The sequence below is a fragment of the Piliocolobus tephrosceles genome, chromosome 15 (assembly GCF_002776525.5).
Source record: "Piliocolobus tephrosceles isolate RC106 chromosome 15, ASM277652v3, whole genome shotgun sequence".
NCBI classification, from domain to species: Eukaryota; Metazoa; Chordata; class Mammalia; order Primates; family Cercopithecidae; genus Piliocolobus; species Piliocolobus tephrosceles.
In genome coordinates, this window is record NC_045448.1 from 7,215,898 (window position 1) to 7,243,433 (window position 27,536).

A 27,536-nucleotide genomic window follows, 5' to 3' on the forward strand; every position below is an offset into this window, starting at 1 on the left:
CTGTGGGTATCTGCATGTAGGTGTCTGTGTGTGGGCATCTGCACGTGGGTATCTACATGTAGGCATTTGCATATGGACAGCTGCCCATGGATATCTTCATTCTGCATATGGACAGCTGCATGTGGGTATCTGCATGTGGACAGTAGCATGTGAGTATCTGCATGGGGGCATCTGTGTGTGGGTATCTGCATGTGACCATTGGCATGTGGATATCTGCTTCTAGGTATCTGCATGCAGGTATCTGTTACTCATCTGGGCATTAGCTCTGAGGAACCAGCACATAGTCCTGAGGCTGGAAGCCTGGGACATCCCACTATTTATGTTATACAGAAAAGTAGTACGATGCTCGAAACAAATCGTTCAAATCATTCATCACACTGGAACCGTCTTACTATGAGTAAATTCCACCTGTACATGACAATTTTTGTTTTGTTCTTTAACCCAAACTTATGGACTCACCTTCAAGTGGCAATCTGAGTTTTAACCTTGAACTGTCTCTCATTAGGTGTTGAAAGCCAGCTGAGCAGTCAGCAATTGAGGAAGTTAGTGTCAGGAGCGACCTGTGAATGCCTGTGTCCAGAGCTTCGAAATCCTGTCTTCCTATTAGGTTAAACCCTTGAATAACACACAGACCTTATCAGTGAGTCTTGGTAAACTATTGTCCCTGAGTTACCTCTGAAACTCATGACACTACATTTTTAGAATATTTTTGCAAATAATTACCATATAGAATACATATCTGTCTGTTTTATACAGTTTCGTGATAGGCATCTCGGTCGTAACCAAGAAAGGTAGTATAAAATCATGGCTGGGAACAACGTATCACTGTCTTGGAACCCATGCCCATGGGTACTTCCGCTTTGACTAGCTGTGCATGAACTTGACTAGGCACTTACCCGCGCAAAGTTTCCGTGCCTTCTTTACCCAAAAATGATAATAGGAATGATCTCTGTGATTGTGAAACTGAGTAAAATTAATATATAAAATGGCATACGTGGCTAGGACATAATTAAAAATCACTTTTTATTATACTTTTGTTCAGTGTCAATGTACATTATCCTTTTAGTCACTATTTAGTAACAGATAATAAAGTAAAATGAAAGATGCCAGTTTTTCTTTTGGCTGCTGTGAAGCTCAGAGGAAATGTTTAATCCTCAGTCACAGTAGTCATGTCAATCTTGACGTTCATTACATGGCTTTTCTATTCCTCTCATGTTATTTTTGTTTTTATTTGACATTTAGATTTCTGAAGTCTATATTTTATCCAAACAACACATTTTCAGAGTAGATGAGATAGGTTCTATAAATAAGTAAATACATAGATTTTTATTTATATAAACAGAAAATATAGGCTCCCTGTCATGTAGGACTTACAATATTGTTAGGGTAGGAAAATACACAAAAAGTAGAAGTCAAATTATAGATGTCTGTGTGTACACGCACACACACACACACACACACACACACACAGTGCTGTGACAGCAGCTTTCACAGCTGGCTCTCCAAAAACAACAACAAAACCCCTCCTTTGTAGGGTTTGCCAATTTCCATGGTGTAAATATTCTTACCATGGCTAATTTTAAGCTCCCACTCATTTAAGAACTGGCTCATACAATTCCAAAAGTACGAGTTGGCTCTGCAGAAAGATGCCAAAGTGGCCTAGTCTCAAAGTGGGAACTCTATTCAGAAAAGAAGGGCTACATGTCTGTGGACCAAGAGAGTCTAAGAAGGTCTTAGGGAGCACAGACAACCTGAGGTGCATCTTAACAGACTCATACCATTTGGAAATAAATAAAGACAGATGAAAAAGTTCTAGCATCTGTGTGTAGCCAGCTCACTCATTCATTGTGTATCATTGCTTTGTTTATTCAAACCATTTAAAAAAAAATTATAACCAGACACCAGGCACTTCCTGTAGAGTTTTAAAACATGGAATTTTAATCCCTGCCCTCAAGGGCAGGAGGTCAGGGAGATGTAAAGTGTAAAATAATGTGGACACAAGGGGAGAGCCACATGACACTCTCCAGGTGACATCCGAGGAGAGTGGTTGACCGGCCTGGTGGGGAAGGGACGGAGGCTGAGAGGCAGGCCAGGGAAGGGCATCCCAGCTCGAGAGTCTTTGAGTGAAATAAAAAGTAGAGGAAGCATGGAGTGTGGACAGCTGCAAGCATGGCCCTGTTGTGACATGACCTGCATGCTAGGTACAGGCAGGAGCAAGAAATGTGTCAGGGAGGCGGGATGCGGGAGAGGCAGATTCTGAAGGATCTCAGGGCCCCAGAAAAGAGCACGGCGTTTCAGCAAGTCTCAAGGCACCACTGCTGCGATGGAGCTGTGATCAGAACTGCCTTTTAGGTAAGTCATGTGAATGGATTCGCTGTCTGTGTTGAGTCTGAAGGGCTGAGCGCAGAGGTAATGAGATCCTGCGAAGGCCATTTCCAGTGTCCAGGCAAGAGCTGGTGAGAGCTCAAACAGAGTAACAGAATCAGGGATGGAGAGGAGTCTACAGACTGTGGTTCGTAACTTGTCTCTCAGTTTGACCTTTTAAATCAGCTTATACTGTAAGCCAAGCAATATCATTATCCATTAATTTAGGTTTACATTTTAAAAGAAAATAAGACGGGTTTTTATTGGCTAGTTTTGAACCATATTATTTTGTTAACTTTCTGTTTATTCATGCAACAGACTCTCTGACCGATACATTAACCTGGAAGGCATTTTACATACATTGTATTCCTGTTTTGATACAACATACAATAATAATTTTCAAATCTTCTTTTGCATTAAAAATAACACATTTTTACTAGATTAGTTTTATGTCAGTCGGGTAAGATAATAATTAAACATTTTCCTGAATAATCATTAATCTTAACTGGGGAGTTTGTGCTAGAGTTTGATCAGTAAAAGAAAAGGTAAAGTTAATTATGAAATTAATGTAGCTCTAGGAAACTTGAAATGTCTGGAGCTTAGAAGATTGGACTATAGCTCTTTTGATGACCAATGATCAGATGTATTTTTTCTGTCACTGAAAATAGAATAACTGAGATACAAAATAACAAATTAAAAGATCACCATTGCTACGATCCGAAGAGAAAAAAACAATTAGTTTGTTTTCTTAAAAATAAAGTATTAGCAAAGTCATATCTCTGGGTTAATTTTACCACTAGAAGTTCCTACGAGCCAGGCACCCTGGCTTATGCCTGTAATCCCAGCACTTTGGGAGGCCGAGGTGGGCGGATCACGAGGTCAGGAGATAGAGACCCTCTTGGCTAACACGGTGAAACCCCGTCTCTACTAAAAACACAAAAAATTAGCCAGGTGTGGTGACGGGCGGCTGTAGTCCCAGCTACTTGGGAGGCTGAGGCAGGAGAATGGCATGAATACAGGAGGCGGAGGTTGCAGTGAGCCGAGATCGTGTCACTGCACTCTAGCCTGGGCGACAGAGTGAGGCTCCATCTAAAAAAAAAAAAAAAAAAAAAAAGAAGTTCCTATGATTAATGCACCGGCTTTTCATAGAACATTGCCTTAACATTTAAATTAAAACATATTTAAAGAATATTGAAAACACTTGAAAGCCATTTGAATTTGCATTTACTATACAATAATTTGAATTTCTAGTCCAAAGTACATTTTTTCTCCTAATGCTTTCTGGGATGCATGATTTATTTTCTTTTTGTTAACATAATCAAATAATTTTGTTTTGAAATGTGTTTTTCATTATAAAACCAGTGTAACCACATTACAGAATATTTGTGGACAGCAAAAAATCATTTCTACTTTAATGTTTATTGCAGAATTTTGTAATAGCAAAACAATGGAAACAACTAAATGTTCATCGATAGAAAAATGGTTCAATAATCTAGCATGGGATATAATCTGACAATTAAAATAATGAGGTAGATATTGACATACAGAGATATGTTGACATAGAACGCCCACAAAGGCACAGTATTGAGTGCAAACATTAAAGAACCAAACAATCATAGAACGTGATGTCATTTGTATAAACATACACATAACAATAGGTGCTATAAATGCATAGAAAAGGGACTTCAAGACTAAGTACATCAAATTGATGAGATAAATCACCTCTAGAATGATTGTGCATATTTGTGCATTTGGTAAGACATAGGAGTAGATTTAGGGGTGGCAATCAAAAGGAATTTAACCTTATTTGTTATGTTTACAATTTTTATCACAATATTATGTACATTTATTAGTGCATTAATTGCAAAATTAATAATAAATAAAATAAAACAGAAAAGTGAGGTGTTTGGAGGCTCATGGTTCCACTCCTGTAGCACAAAACTGGTTAATGTTTGGTATATTCTTTTCAATACACACACACACACGTATATGTATGTATGTATGTATAAACAGAGTACATGTAAAAATTCCCTCATTTTTTCATCCAATGTTTCAGCATATTGTTACATCATCCAATGTTTCAGCATATTGTTACATAGACTGCAAAATTGGGGGTTGGTTTAATTTATGTAACAGTTCTGATACAGTTAGATATTTGTTCTCACTCAAATCTCATGTCAAACTGTAATCCTCAGTGTTGGAGGTGGGGCTGGGTGGGAGATGGCTGGATCATTGGAGCAGATCCCTCAAGAATGGCTTGGTCCATCCCTTTGGTGATAAGGGAGCTCTCGCTCCAAGTCCTTGCAGGATCCAGTCATTTGAAAACATGTAACACCTCTCCCCACCCAGCCTCTCTCTCTTGCTCCTGCTTTCACGAGTGAGATGCCTGCTCCCACCATCCTGTGCACTACGAGCCAAAGCTCTCTGAGACCCTCCCAGAAGCCCAGCAGATGCAGGTGCCATGCTTTCTGCATAGCCTGCAGAACCGTGAGCCAATTAAACTTCTTTTCTTTATAAATTATTCAGTCTCATGTATTTCTTTCTTCTTTCTTTCTTTTCTTTTTGTTTGAGACAGTCTGGCTCTGTCACCCAGGCTGGAGTGCCTGGTGTGATCTTGGCTCACTGCAACCTCCGCCTCCTGGGTTCAAGTGATTCTCGTGCTTTAGCCACCCGAGGAGCTGGGATTACCGGTATTCACCACCACACCCGGCTAATTTTTGCATTTTTTTATAGGGATGGTGTTGCAATATGTTGACTAAGCTGGTCTCGAACTCCTAGCCTCATGTGATCCACCCTCCTTGGCCTCTCAAAGTGCTGGGATTATAGGCATGTGCCACTGCACCTGGCCTCATGTATTTCTTTATAACAATGCAAGAACAGCCTAAAGCGAGTTCTCTTTGGAGGTAGTTTACGTGTTACATTTTAATGCTAGTAATGAACATCTTGCATATACTTTCATCCCATATTTTGAAGTGTTTCCATAGGAAAGATTTTTAGGAACATTTACTGGTCAAAAGATATGCACATTTTTGTGGTTTTTATTTTATCTTTCACGAGGAATGTTACCTGTGCTCAAGAATCTATACCAACATGCTTGGAGTTTTGGTTTATTTTAGATCCTTAAGCAGATTCAGTTAACTCATTTGTTTTATTGTGTTTTGTTTTAGGAGACACTAATTAGAGCCTGGCCAAATTCCAGTAAAATAGGAAAATATCAAATCTGAGACAGAAGAGAGTCAGAGTCAAGATCCCACATTAATCTACTTATTCCATCTGAAAGGGGCCATTTGGGCACTGGGGGCCTTGACAGTGCTTGGCCAAGTTGGTGCTCAATAACTATGCATTACGTTAAAGATAAATGAGAAATCTGAGTTGTACCCCAGCTAAAACCAAAAGGTGATGGAATACACAGCGGCTCAGGAAGTCTGGAGTTATTAGTTGACAGCAGTTCTACTCCTACAAGTATCTTCTGGGTAGACCGAAAGGCTGGGTAATCTCAGTGTGCATCTGGCCATGGTTCTGATGCACTAAAGTGTGAAGGTCAAAGCCCATTTAGGTCAAGTCACAATGAGCTCACAAATCCATACATCTATGAGAGATTGTCTGTAAGCAGACAGAGGGAAGATGTATATCTTGCCTTAGAACATGTGATGAATCCATTCTACTGTTCATGAGCCAATAGCACCTGTTTTAGGCTTTTTTGTTTTGAAATAATTACAAATTCACAGGAAGCTGAAAACTTACTACAGAGTGATCCTATGTACCTTATATTCAATGATTTTTCCTAATGTTTACATCTTACATAATTATGGTACAATGACAAACACAGGATCTGACATGTCTACCATGTATATATATAGTTCTGCTACTTTATCACATGTCAATTTGTACAATGATCACTGCAATTAAGATAGAGAACCATTCCATCACCACAGAGATCTCCCTATGCTGCTTTTTAATAGTCACATTCCCTCATCCAACCCACCTACATAACACTATCCCTAAACCCTGGCAACAACTAATGTTTCCCAGATCTATAATTTTGTCATTGTGAGGATGTTATATATGTAGAGTTATATAGTGTGTGACTTTTGAGATTTACTTTTTAACCTCAGCTTAAGTCCCCTGAGATCTGTCCAAGTTGATGCATGTATACATATATTACTTCACCTTTTTATTGCTAAGTAGTATTTCATGGTATACTTGGTATACTATGGTACACAAAATACCACATTTTGTTTAACCATTCAGATTTCTCATTTATTTGTAATGTAATCAAATGACTTTTGGTCTGTTTCTTAGTTTGGGCTGTTACAAACAAAAGTGAAGGACTTTTGGGCTATTTCTTAGTTTGGACTATTACAGAAAAAACTGCTGTGGACAATCTTGTTCAGATTTTTGTGCCAAAATAAGTTTTCCTTTCTCAAGAATAAATACCCATGAGTGCAACTGCTGAGTCAAATGGTAATTGCATGTTTGGTGTTATTTTTAAAAAGCCAATTTTTTTTCTAGAGTTACTGCATCATTTTACATTCCTACCAGCCATGTAGGAAACATTCTGTTTTTCTGTATCCTTGTCAGCACTTGATATTATCACCCTTTTAAATTTTATGTGTTTTAATAGGTGTGTAATAATATCATAGTCTTGGTTTGCATTTCTCTAATGGCTATTGTTCAGAAGATGTTCTAAAGAGGCTGATCATCTTTTCATATTATCTGCCATCCTTATACTCCCCTCAATGACAGATATCTTCACATCTCTTGCCCATTTTCTCCCTGGATTGCTTTTTTTTGCCGTTGTGTTTTGAGAGTTCCTAATATATTCTATATATGATTGCCTTTATCAAATACGTGGCTTTCACACATTTTCCCTCAGTCTGTAGCTTTCCTTTTTATCTTCTTTACAGGGTCTTTCCCCAAAAAGATAAATTTAATCTTGATAAAGTCAAACTATGTTCTCTTTTATGGATCATGCATTTGGTGTCATGTCTAAGAATGCCTTGTCATGTGGTAAATCTTGAAGATTTTTCCTATGTTACCTTTCAAAAGATTTGTAGTTTTATAATGAATATTTAAATTTATGATCCATTTTAAGTTAATTATAGTAAGTTATAAGGTTTAAATTAAGGTTTAGTTTTTAACCTACAGTTGTTCAATTGCTTCAGCACCATTTATTGCAGAGACCATTCTTCCTCCATTGAATTCTTTTCACCTTCATCAAAAAGCAGTTGGCCACACCTGTGAAAGACTATTTTTAAATTCTCTATTCAGTTTCACTGATCTTTGTTCCATTATACTCCATCAATACCACACAGTTTTGTTTAGTGTAGCTTGATAAGCCTTGAAAATTTGAAGACTGTTTTCTCCAGCTTTATTCTTCTCTTTCAGAATTATTTTAGCTGTTCTAGCGCCTTTGTAGTTCCATATAAATTTTGTCATAATCATCTGTATGTCAACAAATCATCTTGCTTGAATTATGATAGGAATTGCATTAAATTGGTGTGTCAATTTGAGGAGATTTGATAGTTCACTATGTTAAGGTTTCCAATTCATGAACATCATATGCCTCTTCATTTATCTAGATATTTTTATTTCTTTAATTAGAATTTTGTAGTTTTAGCACATAATTTATTGCATATTTTGTTAGATTGACACCTGTGTATTTTGTCATCTTTGAGTAATTGTAAACAGTATTGTAATTTTAATTTTAATACCTTCACTGCTAGTATACAACAATACAATTAATTTTTGTTGATTTTATATCATGTGACATTGCTAAAATCATGTATTAGTTTTAACAGTTTTTACAGATTACTTGGGATTTTCTCTGTAGACCATACTGTCACATGCAAATAAAATCAGTTTTGTTTCATCATTTCTAGTATATATGCCTTTTATCTCTTTCCTGACTTATTTCACTAGCTAGAGTTTCCAGTAACATGTTGAATAGCAGTGGTGAGGGTGGACAACCTTTGCTTTTTTGTAGTCTTAGGGGCAAAGTATTCAGTCTTTCATCATTGAGGTATAATGTTTGCCATAGGTTTTGGTTGATGCTCGTTAGCCAATGGAGAAATTCTCCTCTGTTTCTAGTTTTCTGAAACTTAGAAACTTAAAAAAAAAAAAAAAAAAGAATGATTATTCATTAGGAAAATGCTCTTTCTACATCCTTTGATTTAATCATCTGGTTTCTCTTCTATAGTTGTTAACATTAAATACATCAATTGATTTTCAAAAGTATTGAACACACCTTCCATCCCTGGAATGAGCCTCACTTAGTTACGTTTTTAGTTTTTTAAATGTTTTGTGAAATTCTATTTGCTAATATTTTATTAAGAATTTTTGCATCAAAGAAACTATCATCAGATTGAACAGACAACCTACAGAATGAAAGAAAAATTTTGCAATCTATCCATCTGATAAAGGTCCAATATCCAGAATCTATGAGACACTTAAACAAATTTATAAGAAAAAAACCAACAACTCCATTAAAAAATGGACAAAGGACATGAACAGACACTTCTCAAAAGAAGACATTTGTGGGGCCAACAAACATATGAAAAAAAGCTCAACATCACTGATCGTTAGAGAAATGCAAATCAAAACCACAATGAGATACTCACACCAGTCAGAATGGCAATTATTAAAAAGCCAAGAAGCAAGAGATGCTGGTGAGGCTGCAGAGAAATAGTAATGCTTTTATACTGTTGGTGGCAATGTAAATTAGTTCAACCATTGTGGAAGACAGTGTGGCAATTCCTCAAAGACCTAGAACCAGAAATACCATTTGACCCAGCAATCCCATTACTGAGTAGATACCCAAAGGAATGAAAATCATTCTATTATGAAGATACATGCATGCATGCATATGTTCATTGCAGCACTGTTCACAATAGTGAAGACATGGAATCAACCCAAATGCCCAAGAATGACAGACTGGATAAAGAAAATGTGGTACATATGCATCATGGAATACTATGCAGCCATAAAAAGGAATGAGTTCCTGTCCTTTGGAGGGACGTGGATGGAGATGGAATCCATTATCCTCAGCAAACTAACACAGTACAGAAAACCAAACATCATGTATGCTCACTTATAAGTGGGAGTTAACAATGTGAACATATAGATACAGGGAGGGAACAATACACACTGGTGCCTGTGGCAAGGTGGGAGGAAGAAGAGTATCAGGAAAAATAACTGATGCTTGTTGGACTTAATACCTAGGTGATGGGTTTATAGGAGCAGCATATCACCATGGCACATGTTTACCAATGTAACATGTTTACCAATCTGCACATCCTGCATATGTATCCCAGAACTTAAAATAAATAAGTAATTTTTGCATCTACATTCCTGAGGGACATTAGTCGGTAGGTTTCATTTTTTGTACTGTCATTGTCTGCTTTTTGGTATCAAGATAATCCTGGCTGGCTTTGTAAGATAAGTGGGAAATATTGCCTCTTCTTCTATTTTGTGTAAAATGAGTGTTTTTTTTTTGTTGTTGTTGTTAACTTTCAGTAGAATTCGCCAGTGAAGCCATCCAGGCCTTGAAATTCATTTTTAGAAGGGCTTAAATTATGGGCTCTTCCTTAATAGTGATAGGGCTATTCAAATGATTAGGTTCTTATTGAAAGAGTTGTAGTAGTTTTGCTTTTCAATTAATTGTTATATTTTATCTAATTTAATCAAGTTTACATGTGCAGAATTTTCCATAATATTCACTTAGTGTACTTTTGCTGTCATCAGGGTCTGTAATGATGTACTTTGTTTTATTACACATATTCATAATTTGTGTCTTTTCTCTTGTTTTCTTTGTCAACTTTGATAGGGATATATAAATCTTATTGATCATCCTAAAGAACCAACTTTTTAATTCATAATTCTCTCTACTTTTCAGTTTTGTGTATCTGCTTTCTACGTTGTGTTTTTGTTTTCAATTTCATTGATTTCTAATGTTATCTTTATTACTTTCTTCTACTTGCCTTGATTTTCTTTTTGGTTTGGTTCTTTTTGCCTTGATTTCCTGATAGGGGAGCTTAGATTACTAATTTTAAATGTTCTCTTCTTTAATACAAGCCTTAGGATCACCATTTTTCCTCTTATTACAGTTTTAGCTGCATGTCAGAAATTTTGGTATCTTCTATTTTTATTTTAGTTCAGCTCATTGTATTGTTTTATTTTTCTTGAGACTTCTCTTTTCTGCATAGGGATTATTTAGAAGTGCATTATTTAATTTCTGAGGTTTGGGAGATTATCCTGCTGGATTTCTGTTATTGACTTCTTGTTTGATTCCACTATAGTCAGACAACACGCTCTGAGTAATTTCGAGTTTTAAAAATTTATTGTGGTTTGTTTTGTGGTCCAGAATTTGGTCTATCTTTGTTTATGCTCTACGGGTACTTGGAATGAATGTGTAGTGTCATGAATGTATAGTCTACAGTAGTAGTTGGGTGGAATGTTCTATAAATATCAATTAGACACTAATTGTTGGTGATGTTGTTGGGTTTTATATCCTTGCTGATTTTCTGTCTAGTTGTTCTATCAATTACTGAGTGAAGGTTGTTGAATTCTTTAACTGCGGATTCATCTACTTCTATTCTCAATTCTGTTACTGTTTGCCTCAAATTATTTTACAGTGCTTTTGTATGGCACATGCACATTAAGGTTTTGTTTCTTCTTGGTGGATTGGCCCTTTTGTGATTATGAACTGTTCCTCTTTATATCCGGTAATTTATTTTGATGTGTATTTTATTTGATATTGATATAACCACCTCTGCACTCTTTTGATTAAGGTTTCTCTGGTATATCTTATTTTAAACATTTTTGTTCAACTTACCTGTATTATTATATTGAAGTGACTTTCTTGTAGAAAATATATAGTTAGATCATCTTTTGTTTGACTTTAAAAATCTACTTTGCCATTCTCTGTCTTTTGTTTTCAGCCCATTTACAGTTAATGAAATGATCAATTTGTTTTGTTTTTTCAATTCTTCATTTTTGTTTTTCCACCTTCCAGGAGGTTTCTTGAATATATTTTAAATTTCAATTTATCTGTGATGACAGTAACTGTATCTCTATTTAAAGTGCTTTTAACCATATATATATAAATTTTACTAATCTGAGCAAAGTATACTATTACCCCCTTTAATCTCCATTTACCCTCCCTCATTTATAATGTGGATCTTAAATATTTTCTCTACATAGATTGCTTCAACAGTCATACATAAGTTAGAAAATTCCAGAAGAGAAAGGAATTATATTACACTTTACCCATGTTTTAGTTTTCTTTTTGATGTTCCAATATTCTTGCTCTTAATATATTCTTTTTATTTAGAGAACTTCTTTTAAATATTATTTAGAGTAGGTACACTGGTGATAAATTTTCTTATTCTTTGAGAATGTTTGGATTTTCCTGAATTCATGAAGGATATTTTCAATTAATATAGAATTATGGGTTAATAGTTCTTTCAGTACTTGGGAAATTGCGTGCCATTTCCTTCCTACCTTTTTGGTTAAAAAAAAAAAAAAAAAAAAAAACTCCTGTGGGTACACAGTAGTACCATTTCCTTTTGGTTTCCATAGTTTCTGATGAAAAATCTACTGAGGGCTGGGCGCGGTGGCTCATGCCTGTAATCCCAGCACTTTGGGAGGCTGAGGTGGGCGGATCACAAGGTCAGGAGATGGAGACCATCCTGGCTATCACAGTGAAACCCCGTCTCTACGAAAAATACTAAAAATTAGCCAGGCATGGTGGTGGGCACTTGCTCAACCACAGAAAGCTTTCACTCCTTCAAAATCTGAAGTCATTATTAGCATATTCTAGCAAGTCCCATGGTGCATTGCAGGTGTTTTTGTTTGTTTATATGTGTCCTGGTACCCGGATTATCTTGTAAAACCTTTGAGGAAATTCTGGGAGAGTATGTAGTCCCAGCTACTTGGGAGGCTGAGGCAGGAGAATGGTGTGAACCTGGGAGGCGGAGCTTGCAGTGAGCCGAGATCACGCCACTGCACTCCAGCCTGGGTGACAGAGCAAGACTCCGTCTGAAAAATAAAAATAAAAAAATCTACTGAGTTGTTTCTACCCTGTAGGTAATGTGCTATGTCTCACTAGAAGTTTCAATGTTTTTTCTTTCTTATTTATTTAATTTTTTACTTTAGTTTTCAAAGGTTAATTTTGATGATGTGTTTGGATTTCTTTGTGTTTATCTTGTTATTTGCTCAGCTTCTTGAATTTATACATTTATGCTTATTTGTGAATTTGGAAAGCTTTCAGTCATTATTTCTTTGACTACTCTACCTGCTCCAAGAATATTTGATCTTCTGTTATAGTTGATCTTCTGTTATAATCACACATATCTCAGAGGTGCTCTCTCTCTCTATTGTATTTTTTCTGTTGTCCGGTTGAGTAATTTGTGTTGTCCCACATTCGAATTCACTGATACTTTCTCCTGTCTTTCCTAGTGTGCTGGTGAGCCCAAACAGTGAGTTTTGTTTTTCTCTTCATTTTGGCTAATGCTAATGCATTTTGTTTTAGTTCTGTAATTTCAATTTAGTTCCTATCTTCCATTTATTTGATAACTTTCTGTATTTTTATTTGTGTTTGTATTTGATCATTAAAACAATTTTATAATAGCTGTTTTAAAATCCTAATCAGATTATTCTAATATCTGTGTCATCATGGTTTTGCTGTCTAATAATTATCTTTTCATATTCAATTTGAGATCTTCTTGGTTCTTAGTATGATAAATAATATTTTATTGATGTGTGGACATTTGCAGAATTATGGTTTGAGACTTAGGATTTTATTTAAATCTTGTCTGTCAGTGGGCCTCCCCTTATAGTCCTCTGGCTGGTGAAAGGTGATCTCCTTCATTACAGTGAGGTGAAGTTGACACTCAGTGTTGCTGTTGGGTGAGGATGGAGGTTTATTCTCTCCACTTGGCCTCTGCTGATACCACCCTGGCTGGAAGGATGAGAGGCATATTGCTCCTCCTTATGCAGCCTCTAACAACACAGTGCATGTGGAGTGGCCTGGTTAATTCTGGGTGACGGTGAAAGTCCAGACTCTTCACTAGGTTCAGATGAGTCTACTCTAGGCAGAGGCGAAGGATGTCTCATTACTGGTGGGGGTGAGATTTCAGGTTCCTTAAATGGTTCACATTTACCCCCAAATGCCTGTAGAATAGTGATCCCAGTAAGATTGTGTTCATTTTAGATAAAAATAAAATATTGGTATTGAGGGGTGAAGACTAAGTGTTCATTGTAAGAAAGCTAAGTGATTTATCAGAGTCTCACTATATACAGCACATTCAAAACATAGGTCATACAGAGTCTATTCCCCTGAATTTACTACCCGTGGCCCATCCTAATCTGTGTCCAATATAGCTTTCCTACCCTCCTCTACTCCTCCTCACTACTCTCCCTGCACTCCAAACAAATCAGTGGTTTATGGATATCCACCCACATCCAACCTGTGCCCTCTCTTTCCTGACACTGCTTTCTTCTGCCTAGAAAACGCTCTCATCTATTTGGCTACTTTTAACACCCTACAAGCCTTGTTTGAATACCCCTTCACTCAAAGGTCTTGTTCAAGCACAGAAAGCTTCACTCCTCCAAAATCTGAAGTCATTATCAGCATATTCTAGCAAGTCCCATGGTGCGTTGCAGGTGTTTTTTGTTTGTTTGTGTCCTGGTACCAAGATTATCTTGTAAAACCTTTGAGGAAATGTTGGGAGAGTATGTTGCTCAGAAAAAAGCTTTTTTAATTACTTTTTTTTTTTTTCTATTTGAATGATGGTGAGGAATTAAAGAAAACCAAATTAGGAGGTGATGGACCAAAAAAAAAAGGAAAGATCAGATAACTACTGAAAATGATTTCTAAAACTGTAGGCATTAGTGAAAATAATGCAAAAAGAAAATTGTATAGGTGCTTAGTAAACATAAAAATATCCCAAAGTTTAGTTTTTATACAATTACAAAGGAGTATTCACTGTAAGACAGAGTTTTAGTTCAATTCATTTTTTCTACTATTATTTACCAAACAGTAACGTCTGATCGAAATCCAATGAATCAAAATAAAATCATAATATTCTTTTACAATTATATTTTAGATGGTAATTTATGTCTCATCACTTGTAAAAATGATTTCTTGCACTTTGACAGATTGAGTAGTTTTGGTGGAGTTTCTCGTTTTGTTTTCCATGTTCATTCCATTATTTACTTCTATTATATGTGGAAATGTCCCACAAGAGCTGCATATTCTTAAAACTGTTAAGAAGGTATTTGAATTTGAAATGTAACTGAGGACCTCTGAGACAAAATGTATTGTGTTGGCTTTACAGTTTGTTTTTTTGTTTGTTTTTTTGTTGCTGCTGTTGTTTGAAATGGAGTCTCTCTGTCTCCCAGGCTGGAGTGCGGTGGCGCCATCTGGGCTCACTGCAAGCTCCGCCTCCCGGGTTCACGCCATTCTCCTGCCTCAGCCTTGAGTAGCTGGGACTACAGGCGCCCGCCACCACGCCCGGCTAATTTTTTGTATTTTTAGTAGAGACAGGGTTTCACCGATTTCCTGACCTCGTGATCCGCCCGCCTCGGCCTCCCAAAGTGCTGGGATTACAGGCATGAGCCACCGAGAAAGTCCACACTCTCATTAATGCCCTAGGCATTTTCTAGCTTTGTGCTTTATCCTCTTAAATATATGGTTTTGCCTGCCTGATTGCCTCTTGATCACAAAAGCAATGCTCTCTCTCCAAGCTCAGCCCTCATTCCAGGAAGAAAGAATATGAAAGTTACCCAAAATAGAAGTGGCCATCTTTTGCAGAAAAGCAGACTTTCCCAGAAATTCCCAGCTGACTTACACTTGCATCTCCTTGGCCATAACCGTGTGACCCAAGCTGCAAAGAAAGGGTGATAAATGTTCTGCTTTTACTCTCCTATCCCAGCACATTGCCACCCTGAGAAACATCAGTGCTGAGTCTGTGAAGAAGGGGAGAATAGATTTGGGGTAATGAATTAGTAATGTTTGCCGCACTAGGTTAGAGCTGTCTTCCTATGAGCAGATAATTTACCTAGTCCTTTAAAAGTTAAGTTCACAGTGCCCTGGAGCAAAGGTAAAAATGCTTCAAGAGGAGGAGCCATTCTGAAACACTCTGAGACTCAGCTGAGTAACCCCAGGGCCCATGAGGGCTCCTGTTCTGTGTGCCTCCTTCTGACAGGGCCCTTGGTGCTTGTTGATGTCCACTTGCTCTTGGTCATCATCCTGACGTCTGCATGGCCTTTTCATGTCAACCACCAGGATAAAAGTCATAATTTCCATGTATGGTTTGTTGCCACATTTCAAAAAAATAGTATTTTTAATTTTTGTGTGTGCATAGTAGGCATATCTATTTTTGGGGTACACAGAATATTTTGATACACACATACAATGTGTGATAATCACATCATGGTAAATGGGGTATCCATCACCTCAAGCATTTATCCTTCTCTCTTATTTCAGAAGTGGCTAATATCCTCATTATTGATATACTGCAAGAAATTACTTATGCATTACCAGTATAAAAGGACTGCTTTATAAGGAATTCCATTTTTTACCACCCATTCAACACTAAACAGTCTCCCTTCACTACGTACCATTACATGCAAACAAATTTTCACTGTAGTTAATGCGTTTTAAGATAACCACAGATGAGAGAGAGAAAGACAAAAACAGAAAATACAATCAACCTTTGCTCTGCTTGAACCATTTAAAGTTATGTGGTTGTAGTTGATAACTTATTTGCATTAAAAATTATCCTTTTGTCAGCACTGTGGCTTTTGTTAATTTTTTTTTCTTAAGAAGAGAAAAAGTTTCTCAACTTAGTGTAGCAAAACCCTTTTCTAAAGGGCCTATAAATAATTTTGAGTCCCTGGTGCTGCCTGGAAATGCAGCTCTTCTGAGCTGCAATGTCGGCTATTTCTCTGAAACTGGAGTAGTCATTCGAAAATAGTTTCACTCAATTTAACTGCCTATTGAACCCTCTAAATTACAGATATTAAGCCTTTGGTTTCACAACAAACTTAATGAACAGTTCTGACAATCTATAAGCAAGGCCACTGGAAATTCATGGGCCAGATGGAATCACAGATTACACCATTTTCCTACTGGCCTGCAATTTTCTGGCACCTGGATCTACATTCCAGGGATACATATTATGTCTGGTGCAATAGTCCCTGCCCCTAATAACTGAATTTGTGTTTTAGAAAGCTCAATCCTAGCAGAGAAAAGGCTTCAAACTTTCAGTCCTGATTCTTTGAAATATCAGGACAGAGACCAACCATTGATATTTAGAATGCAAGGTGCTATGAGGAGACCCGCTAAGAGGAAATTTGTCTAGAATGGGGAGGGACTACGGGAACAGGTGGGGAAGCAAGAGTGACGGAATGAAGAAAGAAATCTGTAATCTCAGGTGTGGGATAAGGAAGAAAATACATAAATTGGCAAAGGAAGAAAAGAAGACAGCTTGAAAGTCAGGACATTCCCCCGAGAATCTCTCAATTATCCATGGGAAAATGAGCACTGGTGAGATATATTTTGCTGTAGAGATTCAGCATATCTGCAGTATAGTGATTTTAAGGGGAATACGCTTAATCACTGAGAGATTCCTTTTCACATCCTGAAAAGTGGCCAAGTGTCAATGACATGATTGAGTGTGAGGGAATCAGACCGTGTGAATCCATTTTCTCATTCAGAACGTTCATACACCGCAGTTCCTGTGCTCCAGCATGTTACACATTTCCTGTTTTCAAAGAACATGTATCACTCTTCCCCCCATCTTTATATTTATCATGCTGTATTCTAATTGTTTATTTATTTACCAATCTGTTTTTCTCAGAGTAGGTAATGTGGTCACTGAGGAAGAGATTCATCTTATTTACCTCCATATCTCTTGAGTCAATAGGAGGCCTGAAAAATAGTCAAATCTTGGCTGACAAGATGCATGCTCAAATTTCCTGGGGCAAATTCAATGATTTAAACATGGATTTGTGTTTGAAGCGGAGAAGAGCATCCTAGGGAGAAGCCAAAACCTGACTTGAAATATTCAAACATATGGAAGGTAAAGAATAATGCCTGATTAGTCAGCAGCACTTGAAGAAATCTGTGGATGTGATTTCATCTCCATGCTTCTCACTTGACCCACTGCGGATATCAAGAGAGATGGTTTCTCTGGCAGGAAGCAGGGACTCTGTCTTCTGAGTGCCCATAGGATAGAATGCTTTTGGTGGAAAGCAGAGGACATTTTATTGGCATTATACATTCCACATTTCTTTATTAAAAATAATTTTTGTTATTAAAAAAAAAACACTATAGAATGGTTTGATATCAGGGGCTGAAAGTTCCCGGAGAATTGGCAGTACAACTTATTTTACAGTTGTGGAGGTGAAGCCCACCTGAGAGAAGGAAGTCACCCGCAGGAGGACGCTGGGTCACCGCATGATTACTTTTATGCCACACAACATAGGGTCCCTGTCCCCCCCGGAATACCAAAAATTGGCAAATGCCTTTTGAGGACAGTTTTCATATTTTTAAAAATATCTGGCCAGGCATAGTGGCTCACGCCTGTAATCCCAGCACTTTGGGAGGCCGAGTCGGGTGGATCACGAGGTCAAGAGTTGGAGACCAGGCTGGCCAACAACGGTGAAACCCCGTCTCTACTACACATACAAAAATTAGTCAGGTGTGGTGGAGTGCACCTGTAGTCTTTGCTACTTGGGAGGCTGAGGCAGAAGAATAGCTTGAACCCGGGAGGCGGAGGTTGCAGTGAGCCAAGATTGTGCCACTGCACTCCAGCCTGGGCCACAGAGTGAGACTCTGTCTTAAAAATAAATAAATAAATAAATGAAATACAATAATTTAAAAAAAACAAATGAAAATCAGATTTCTGTTATCCATTGAGTTGCCAAAATACTAAAAATTAAGTTGTTTTGTAGGTGAGGAGGAGATAATATGTCTTTACTTTTGACTGTAGTGATGGTGACAATTTAGTCAAATTTGTTATTTGTTGATAGATCGCTAGGAAAATGTGCCAATATTTATTAACCATACTTTGTTTTGGTTCTTAGGTGATCTTTAAAATATTGTTGAAGTGCCTGAAAAAGTGTTTTTAGTGGGGGAGAGACAGAACTATATCTGAGAGAGGATGCTTACTAAATATCCCATCTTCTTCCCTGACATATCTTGAGCTCCTGAATGTTAGGCAGGGCCAAGTGACTATAGCGTTCCTATAAAATGTGAGCAAAACTAACGTGCATCATTTCTGGTCTGAAGTGGTAGAAAACTCTTATGCAATTTGCTCATTTTTCTCTGCTACAGGGACACATGCATGTACCAAACAGAGGAGACTTGTTTTCATCTCCCTCAGCACCCGCTGACAACCCTTTTAGCACAAAGAGCATCAGGAAGGAATAAACTCATCTGCTGCTTATTATGGAAGAATGAGGTCATGTGTTACTTTAGCATACACTGAATTAGCCTGACTAGGTCAAGAGCTAACATTTCTCTGATACCTACTTACTCTGTCAGGTGCTTTTGAATCACAATTTCACTTAATTCTTGCAGAAGTCTATGATGGAGCTGAAATCTCTACTATATAGATTTTACAGTTGGGGGAAGAGCTGAGACTCAGTGAGCCTCCATCCACTTCTAAGGTCCCACATTCAATAACTAGCTGCACAACTGGACTGGAATCCAATCCTTCTGGGTCCCACTGTCCATGCACTCCCCACTGTTCCATGTCACCAGATGAACAGTTAAAATCTTGTGATAGTAGCAGAGTCCTCCTGAGTTCAAATCCACTAATCCATGATTTTTTGCACTATGAACCAACTATATCGTTTGGTTCATGCAGGTTCCAAACAGGTCATCACAACCACTGCCATCACAGTAAATGCAGTATTTTTATTTTCTAAAAATAACAAATGGCCGTGTGCAGTGGCTCACGCCTGCATTCCCAGCACTTTGGGAGGCCAAGGCGGGCAGATCACAAGGTCAGGAGATCGAGACTATCCTGGCTAACACGGTGAAACCCCATCTCTACTAAAAATACAAAAAATTAGCCGGGCATGGTGACAGGCACCTGTAGTCCCAGGTACTCGGGAGGCTGAGGCAGGAGAATGGCATGAACCCGGGAGGCGGAGCTTGCAGTGAGCCGAGATTGCGCCACTGCACTCCAGCCTGGGTGACAGAGTGAGACTGTCTCAAAAAACAAACAAACAAAAACAAATTGCAGATCGACTTTCTTAACCAAGCTTAAATTGTGTGTCAAATATAGAAATCACAGTGCTCTTACAAAGGAATTCTAAAGTTGTTTATTATGGCAACTCCAATGACATGAATCATATCAGGTGCAAAAAGTCAGATTTACATATGTCTCACTGATTATCTAAAGGAATGTTTCTCCCCCTCCTCCATCTCCTGCTCAGTTGTGTATCTATTTCCTTTCCTTCAAGTAGGTCATGTGTTGCCAGAAAGGTTAAATGTAAAAGTCAGCAGTATCTGGCAGAGACGCATGTGGAGATGGAGATGTTCTGTGCTGCTCTCAGACTGATTAAATAAAGGATGCCGGGGGAGTAGAATGAGGCTGGATGCACACTTTACTAAATGAAAGTAATGCATTAGAATGCAGCTTTAGGGTCTCATTTAAAAATATAATTCAGGCACCAGCAGAAGTCTTTAAAATATCGGCAGATGTCTTTATGCCACATTTCATGTAGAGGACAAAGTGGATTAAAAGACAAACGCAATCCGCAGAATGGTTCAGCTTCCCTTATAGTCCCTAGTGCTAATTTCTTTTACATGTATTTCATTTAAAGAGAATTTTTAAATCTATTTTTTCATATACTATTGCAAAATTACTCAAAATCTACCTGAGATCGTTCCAAACTATTAATTTCTGTATACATTTTTCATTTGCACTTCCCTTCATCCAGCTTGTATTTAGAACTTACTATTTGCAGAGTGAAAAACGAAGACTGTTACCTTCAGAGGCGAGAAAATGGAAATATCTCAGGGAAGCTGATTGGAACTGACTTTCCATTTTGAATCTCACAGGCTTTGTCAAGGGGGTTACCCCAGGGGATCGTTTCTCAGATAAACGCTTGCATTTTCCTTTTCACGTTATGAGGAGGTGATGAAGGACAAAAGAGCTATTGTTCTGTCACTTCTCCTTTAATTTCCCCCAGTGGTGTTTTATCAGGTTCTGCATTTCGGAATCTGTTTTCCCTTTTCCTGATCCTCCTGTTTTTAAGTCAGTAATGAGGAGTTCAAATGCCAGGCAAAGTGCTGACGCAAGCATTGTGCTATCTGTTTGGAGAAGAACTTGGAAGATTTATCAATTAGGGAGGCGTTTGCAATACTCAAGTGGGGAAGTAGTTTCCAAAGCTACCTATTTTGTAGACGGAGATAAAAGAATTGCCAGCCTCTTTACCGTAGAGTGCGATTCCAGCTGACCGAAGTGAAAAAGTCAGAAATGAGAATGCTGCTGACCTGAGAATTTAGGGGAATCACAACACCCCTTGGACTCATTACTTTTGACTCGTGATGAGATTTTCTTTTTGAGAGGTTTACAGCAAGGGGCATCTTAAAGGATTTTGCCCCTAGACAAATCCGACTGGGCATGGCATTCATTAGAAATCTAAAACTGCTATTCACGTATTTAGGAGCCAGACAAAACTAAAAATTCATTTTGTAAATGTATTTCCTCTTAAATTCTAGTGTCTTATGTGTAAGAAATATCCTTAAAAGTGAATCAGCAAAGCTTCAAGAAAATCACTGAATCTAATTCTCAACAAAATTTTGGTTCTACATAGAAAAAGTATTTTTTAAATGATGTGTTAGTTAATTTAAAAGACAAAAATAAGTTAAAAATTAGAGACAGCCTCACCACACAACTAGCTGTAAACTTAGGATGAGCTGAAATACGGTCATCCCTCTATTGTTTTCATTTTGAAGAGGCTCAGAAAAGAGAAGTGCTAGGACCACTGGAAGCCACCGAAGTAGAATCATACATCATGTCTCCTGGTCTCCCAATTCCTTCCCTCTACTATGTTCAGATTTCATTATTGCTTGAGCTTTGTGTTTGTTTTTAATACAATCCAGGTATTCCTTGAAGTTTACTTTGGTCACAATAAGAGTGGTTATGTGCTTCTTTTGAACACATTTGGATCTCACCCCCTTGATTTGGAGGTTATCTATACAAGTTTTAACACACATAAAATTTACACTTCCTTAAATCAGAAAACATTTATTTATTTTGTATAGATTTTGTCATCTTGAGGGGAGCACGTAATAAATATTTGATGTTCCTCAAATTGGCACATAAGAAATGCTTTGATGATAAATTGGACTTGCCTTCTGAGATTTATTTACAAATATATATCTGAGAATAAAGCTACTATGAAAGTGAGCAGACTTTTAGTATTTCTTTTGGAAGCCTTAATTTGGAGACCACAGCTTTTCAAAAAGTTCTTGAATTTTCAGTGCTCAATACTTCTACTCTGGACTTTTGTGACATGTTAAGTCAGGCAATAAAGCATCTGTGTCTCAGATAAATTTTCTTATTAATTTTTATGTAAATTAGGGGCCCACTACTTTGTTTATTGGCTCCTACTGCAAAAAAGAGAGAATATGCCTTTTTAAAAAAGATAAATTTCAATAGATCCGTCTGTCAAAGATGCAAAATAAATCTTCGTTTTCAAACTTCTGCTGCTGAGAGGGAGAAAATACCTCTTTTTTTAAAATGTGTTTTCATATTTGCATGGGAAAAACGAAACTTCAAGAATTAAAGCAAGAAAAACAAGTATATAAAATGTGAAAAACAGAGACCTTTCGGTGGAGCACGTTTGGAGCGGCATTGTGCACAGGACAGAGCAGGGGTCTGCTTCTAGAAGCCCCAAGCAAGCCTGACATTAATGAGCCACAGGATGTCAGAAGAAGAGGAGAAGGGTGAATGGGTGAATTCATTCTTATGGATAGGCCAGAAGCCAAGCAAATTTGTAAGTTGTGTAGACTTTCCAATGTTTCTGTAAAATCAGAACCCCCCAAATTTCTTTTACTTCTATTTTCTTGTACTCTTCTACATTAAAGTTGAAAATAGATAAAACAACTGTTATGGGTGGAATTGCATCCCCTCCCAATTCATAAACTGAAGTCCTAAGCCTCATAGCTTCTGACTGCAACCAGAACAGGATCATTGCAGATGTAATTCACTAAAATGAGGTCATACTGGAGTAGGGTGGACCCCTAGTTCAATATAATCAGTGTCCTTAAGAAAAGAAAAACTCTGTACTAGACACGCATGCATGCACGCTCGTGCGTACGCGTGGGCGTGCACATGCACACACACACACACTGAGGGAGGATGGCATGTGAAAATGAAGGCTGAGATCAGGTTGAGGCTTCCACAAGCCAAGGAACACTAAGGATTGCCAGGAAACCACCAGGAGCTCAGAAGAGGCTTGGGACAGATTCTTCCTCACAGTCTTCGAATGGAACCAGCCCTGCCAACACCTTGATTTCAGACTTCCAGTCTCCAGAACTGTGAGACAATAAATTTGTGTTGTTTTAAGTCACCCTGTTGGAGGTACTTTTTTACAGCAGCCTTGAAAACTAATATTACTCCTAAAAATTCTCATCATCTTGAATTTTTTTTACTCTATGGCAAAACTTTTTTAAAGAACTAACGAAAACAGCACTGGAAGACGTCATGGGAAGGTTGAGGTGCCCTGCTTAGCTGCATCTCACAGGGCAAGGGAAAACAGAATAACAGATGCTGGGTGGTGTATAGGGCTTTTCAACATTTCAAAGCATTGCACAAATGATAACTACTACACAGCTTCAATAGGGCTCCCTTTCTCCAGCTTTAGGGCAAGACAGATGAAGAATGGGAAGCAAAATGGCTCCAAACCACCGAAAGAGACGTATGGATTAAAGTAGGCTGTGGTTTCTTTGTACTGTTTCTACTTGTACTTCTTCCATTTGTGTCTGGAGGATGCAGGCCTCCTTCACCCACAAGATGAGGTTGCTTCTAGTGTTCTATGTGTTTCAACTGCACAGCAAACACAATGTTGAATCACAACCCTTCTTGCTTCGGTTGGGGAATCTTCTCCATTCTTATGGAGTCCTGCCTATTCTACACCTAAGAATTCTCACCTATTGTACACACTTTTAATTTCTTTCCCCTTTCATGGGAAAGCTTTTCTTAGCTTGCATGTCATAGCACTGTCCTTGACATGTGAAGAGACATTTTTGGAGTTTAGAACCACTCTTTTACCCGGTTTTTTGGAACAAAGCCTACTTTTCAATGAATCTTTTGTTTTAGGTTATCTCTGCTCCTCTCCTAAATTAGTGAATGCCATTTATTCCATGAGTGGTGAAACTCAGGGCTAGAAATATCTATATGAATTGAAAAAATGCACCAGAAAAGAGTTAAACAACATTATCCCCATTGTGTCGTGTTTTCTTTTGCAGAGGAAAGTGAAAGCAGTGGATACAGTATTGCCCTGGGAGCCCTAAGCCTGGAAACACTGCAGAGCTCAGGACACTTATAAACATGTGTGATCATTCTTAGGGGTTGTTTGAATTAGGCATTCTCTCATCAAAGTGATGAACCTAATGTGTGTGTAATCTCCCCACAGAGCCTGAGTCTCCCTGGAGGAAGGCACAGAGTTGCGCAACCCATGAAGGGACCCCTTAAAGCAATGGGGAGCTCCACCTGAGCCCAGGTATGGCGGGCTGACTTGTGACCTACCTCAGAGCCCAGGATAAGGGAGCCAAGAGCTGGCCAGTGTTGAAACAGATACTGTGCTCTGCCTCTGGAGTCACACAGGCCTACTTCCCTCTTCCCTCCTTCCTGAGGGAGCCATGATAGAAGAAAGCCCAGATAAGGAAACTCTCAGGACTGAATTTGCATTTTAGACTTGACCTCTGGGCAAAAGGACTCATGGGTTTCTAGAAAGTGTAAGAGATGATCATATAGGTTCTCTGTGCTTGGCATCTGTGTCTAGGAGTATTTGAAAGAAATGTTTAAGGCTTTTGGTTACTGCTTATTTTTTGTTAGAGTAAACATTGAAAGCTATGTGTAGAAGCCTGGAATATCATCAAAAATAGGTTACAATAAAATACAATTCTACTTGTTTCTGGGTCTTGAACTTTCCACATCAAGTATGGAAATAGATGTATAGAAAACCCTTCTTCTATTATTTCTGGCATATAATCTCAGGATTAAAGAGTTAATATCAACTTGTTACCCTCTCACAAATAGAGATGGAGCGCAGTTCTAGGAAATGATTCTTCTATAGAAGGGGCTTGGTTTGTTGTTGTTGTTGTTATTGTTTTGCTTTATTTTTCAGATTGATTCCGAGTGTTGGAAGCCCAAAAATTACTGTAGGTAGGTAAGAAAAAGAAAACATACCAGTTCTTTTTCCTTTGGCTCATAAATATTGAAGTTACTTTTCTTTATTTTTATTCCATATTTATACATGTTCTGACTTGATTATATCTGCCTTATTTTCACAAAAGCAGCTTACAATTAAAGAACAAGTAGGATTAAAACCCATAGAGGCTGAGAAAGAGAAAGAGAAAGAAAAAGAAGAAAAGAGCAAGGAGAGAAAAAGATGATACAGAAATAGAGTATTGAGCTTCCTACCAAGCATAACACATGCTGTGTCATTCTATGAATGCTATGAATGACACAGCATAAATGACACAGCATTCACTATTTAATAATGGAATTCATTACATTTCATAGGAGAGCAAAATCATTTCCAGCCTCAAAGTTCTGAGATAAATACCTAAAAACCTTTATGTATGTGACATTTGGAATATGATAGAACAAGTCTTCACTAATCATACTTTACAAATGCAGAGAAATTTTATGGACTTGTTTTTTCAAACTGGCTTCCAGGGTAAGCCAGTAGAGAGTTTAAGTTCATAGTAATTCTTTAAGAAAATCCTGGTGCTGGGGCTGATGGCTGTAGAGACAGCAAAAGATATTGGCCTCAGGTATGTAGCTTTTTTTAAATTTGACTTAATTTATGGGGGAAGAAAACCACATATAAGGCTGGGTGCAGTGGCTCACGCCTGTAATCCCAACATTTTGGGAGGCCAAGGCAGTTGATCACTTGAGGTCAGGAGTTCAAGACCAGCCTGGTCAACATGATGAAACCCTGTCTCCACTAAAAGTACAAAAATTAGCCAGGTGTGGTGGCGTGCACCTGTAATCCCTACTACTCAGGGGGCTGAGACAGGAGAGTCACTTGAACCCAGGAAGTGGAGGTTACAGTGAGCCGAGATTGTGCAACTGTATTCCAGCCTGGGTGACAGAACAAGACTCCATCACAAAAATAAATAAATAAATAAATAAATAAATAAATAAATAAATAAATAAAATCAGATAAAATAATAATAATAATAATAATACTAAAAACTAGAAAATCCTGCAAAGTAAATAGTTTACAGAATTCTTAGCTCATTCCTTTCAGGTCCCAGTTGTCTCAGATGACCTTGTGGTAAGACCTCCCGCCAGACGACTCCAATGACTATCATCTGGGAGGACCGGAAGTGCAGACATTTTGTGTTATCAACTGAAGAAAGATCAATGTGCTCTACAACGGTCGGAGAAAAGCGTTCCTTCTTTTTGTGAAAAATGAAAGATTCTGACAGAAAGTCTTCCTTGATGAAAGATTTCCCCAGATTTGTGGTGAGAAGGAGGAGGGGTGTCACCAGACTGAGCCGGCATCTCCTGCCCATCATCAGAGCATCTGAATTAAAGGAGAGTGTGAGAATGAACACACACCAACACCAGAAGTAAAAGAAGTAGAGAAAAATACACCAAAGGAAAGTACGTACGAATTAATAAAGACTGAAACTGAGATTATTCCACTAGAAAACAGAGCCAACTAAAAAGGCAACGCAACAATGAGTAAAAGTAGATATTATTTTTTAATGAAAAGTCTAATAAAAACAAAGAAAATATAAGCATGGGGTAAAAGTATTTATCAAAAACCAGGAGCAAATATTACATTAAAAGAATAATTGCTTAAAAAATGTTCTACTACAATCAAGAAAAAAATACAAGGATATCAGTTATTTAAAATGGTTTTATAGGGACTATGTGATACAATTTTAAAAAAATAAAATTAGTGGTATATCTAAAAGAGAGATATTATCCTTACTTGCAGATATTTTTATATATTTGGAAAATAAAAGAGCTTAAATTGAAATAGTTAGAACTGATAGTTTTCATATGTAGCAGGATATAGGAGGTTTGTAGTACCATCTATTAATTGTCAGAGAATGAAATGAAACAATAACTAATGGACTTCATCCATATAGTGACATAACTACAAAGTCCATAATACTAAATGCAAAAATAAATATGTAAGTTCCATGTGCAATAAACTGTATTTTAAGGAAAAATATTAAGAATACAATTAAGAATCACAAGCCCTGTTCCTAGTTAAAATGTCAATCCTCCAAAATAAATAATTAAACTCAGTAATATTTCTGTCATGCACTTAACAGGGGCATATTTGGGAAGTGGACAAATTGAATATAAAGTTTATATAGAAGAATAAATGTGTGAGGATTACCAAGAACAATGTGAAATCTTTACATAATTGAGGTGGTTTTGTCTTATCAGATATTAAAACATTCTAAGAAGTTACTATTATAACAAAATATGGCTATCCCAGAAGAACAAAACATAAGAATGATAAATATATCCAAGAATGCATGAAATTTAATCCATAGTGCATTTGGTATTGCAAATATGTAAGAAAAAAACTGGGTTTCTCCCAAATTATGTTGAGAAAATTGAGCAAACATTTGGAGAAAAAATAAGTTTGATCACTACTTTAAAGCATACATAAATTACAAAAAGTAAAGTGTTCAAAAAATGCAAGCTTATTCAAAGTAATATGAGATTATTTTAAAGCATTTGTGGAGGAGGTCTTCCTAAGTACAATAGGAAAGCTTAAAGCTACTGAAAAAATAATGACCAATTTAATATTTAAACATTCAAACTTCTATAAATCAAACATGACAGAAACTTAGTCAAAGAGTAATCTACAGAGACAATATGTGTAACATATGTGACAAAGTTTCGTATCGCTAAAATATGTAAGTTCTTAAAATTTGTTTTGAA

At 37.4% G+C, this 27,536-nt stretch overlaps 1 long non-coding RNA gene across 1 annotated transcript; it reads left to right on the forward strand.

Annotated features, from left to right (window-relative positions):
* LOC111531200 lies at window positions 1–26,495 on the forward strand. The gene is made up of 4 exons (XR_002728175.2): window positions 1–149; window positions 24,028–24,114; window positions 24,742–24,779; window positions 25,873–26,495. It is a non-coding gene; the product is annotated as an uncharacterized LOC111531200 (long non-coding RNA).
* Window positions 26,496–27,536: the final 1,041 nt, after the last annotated feature.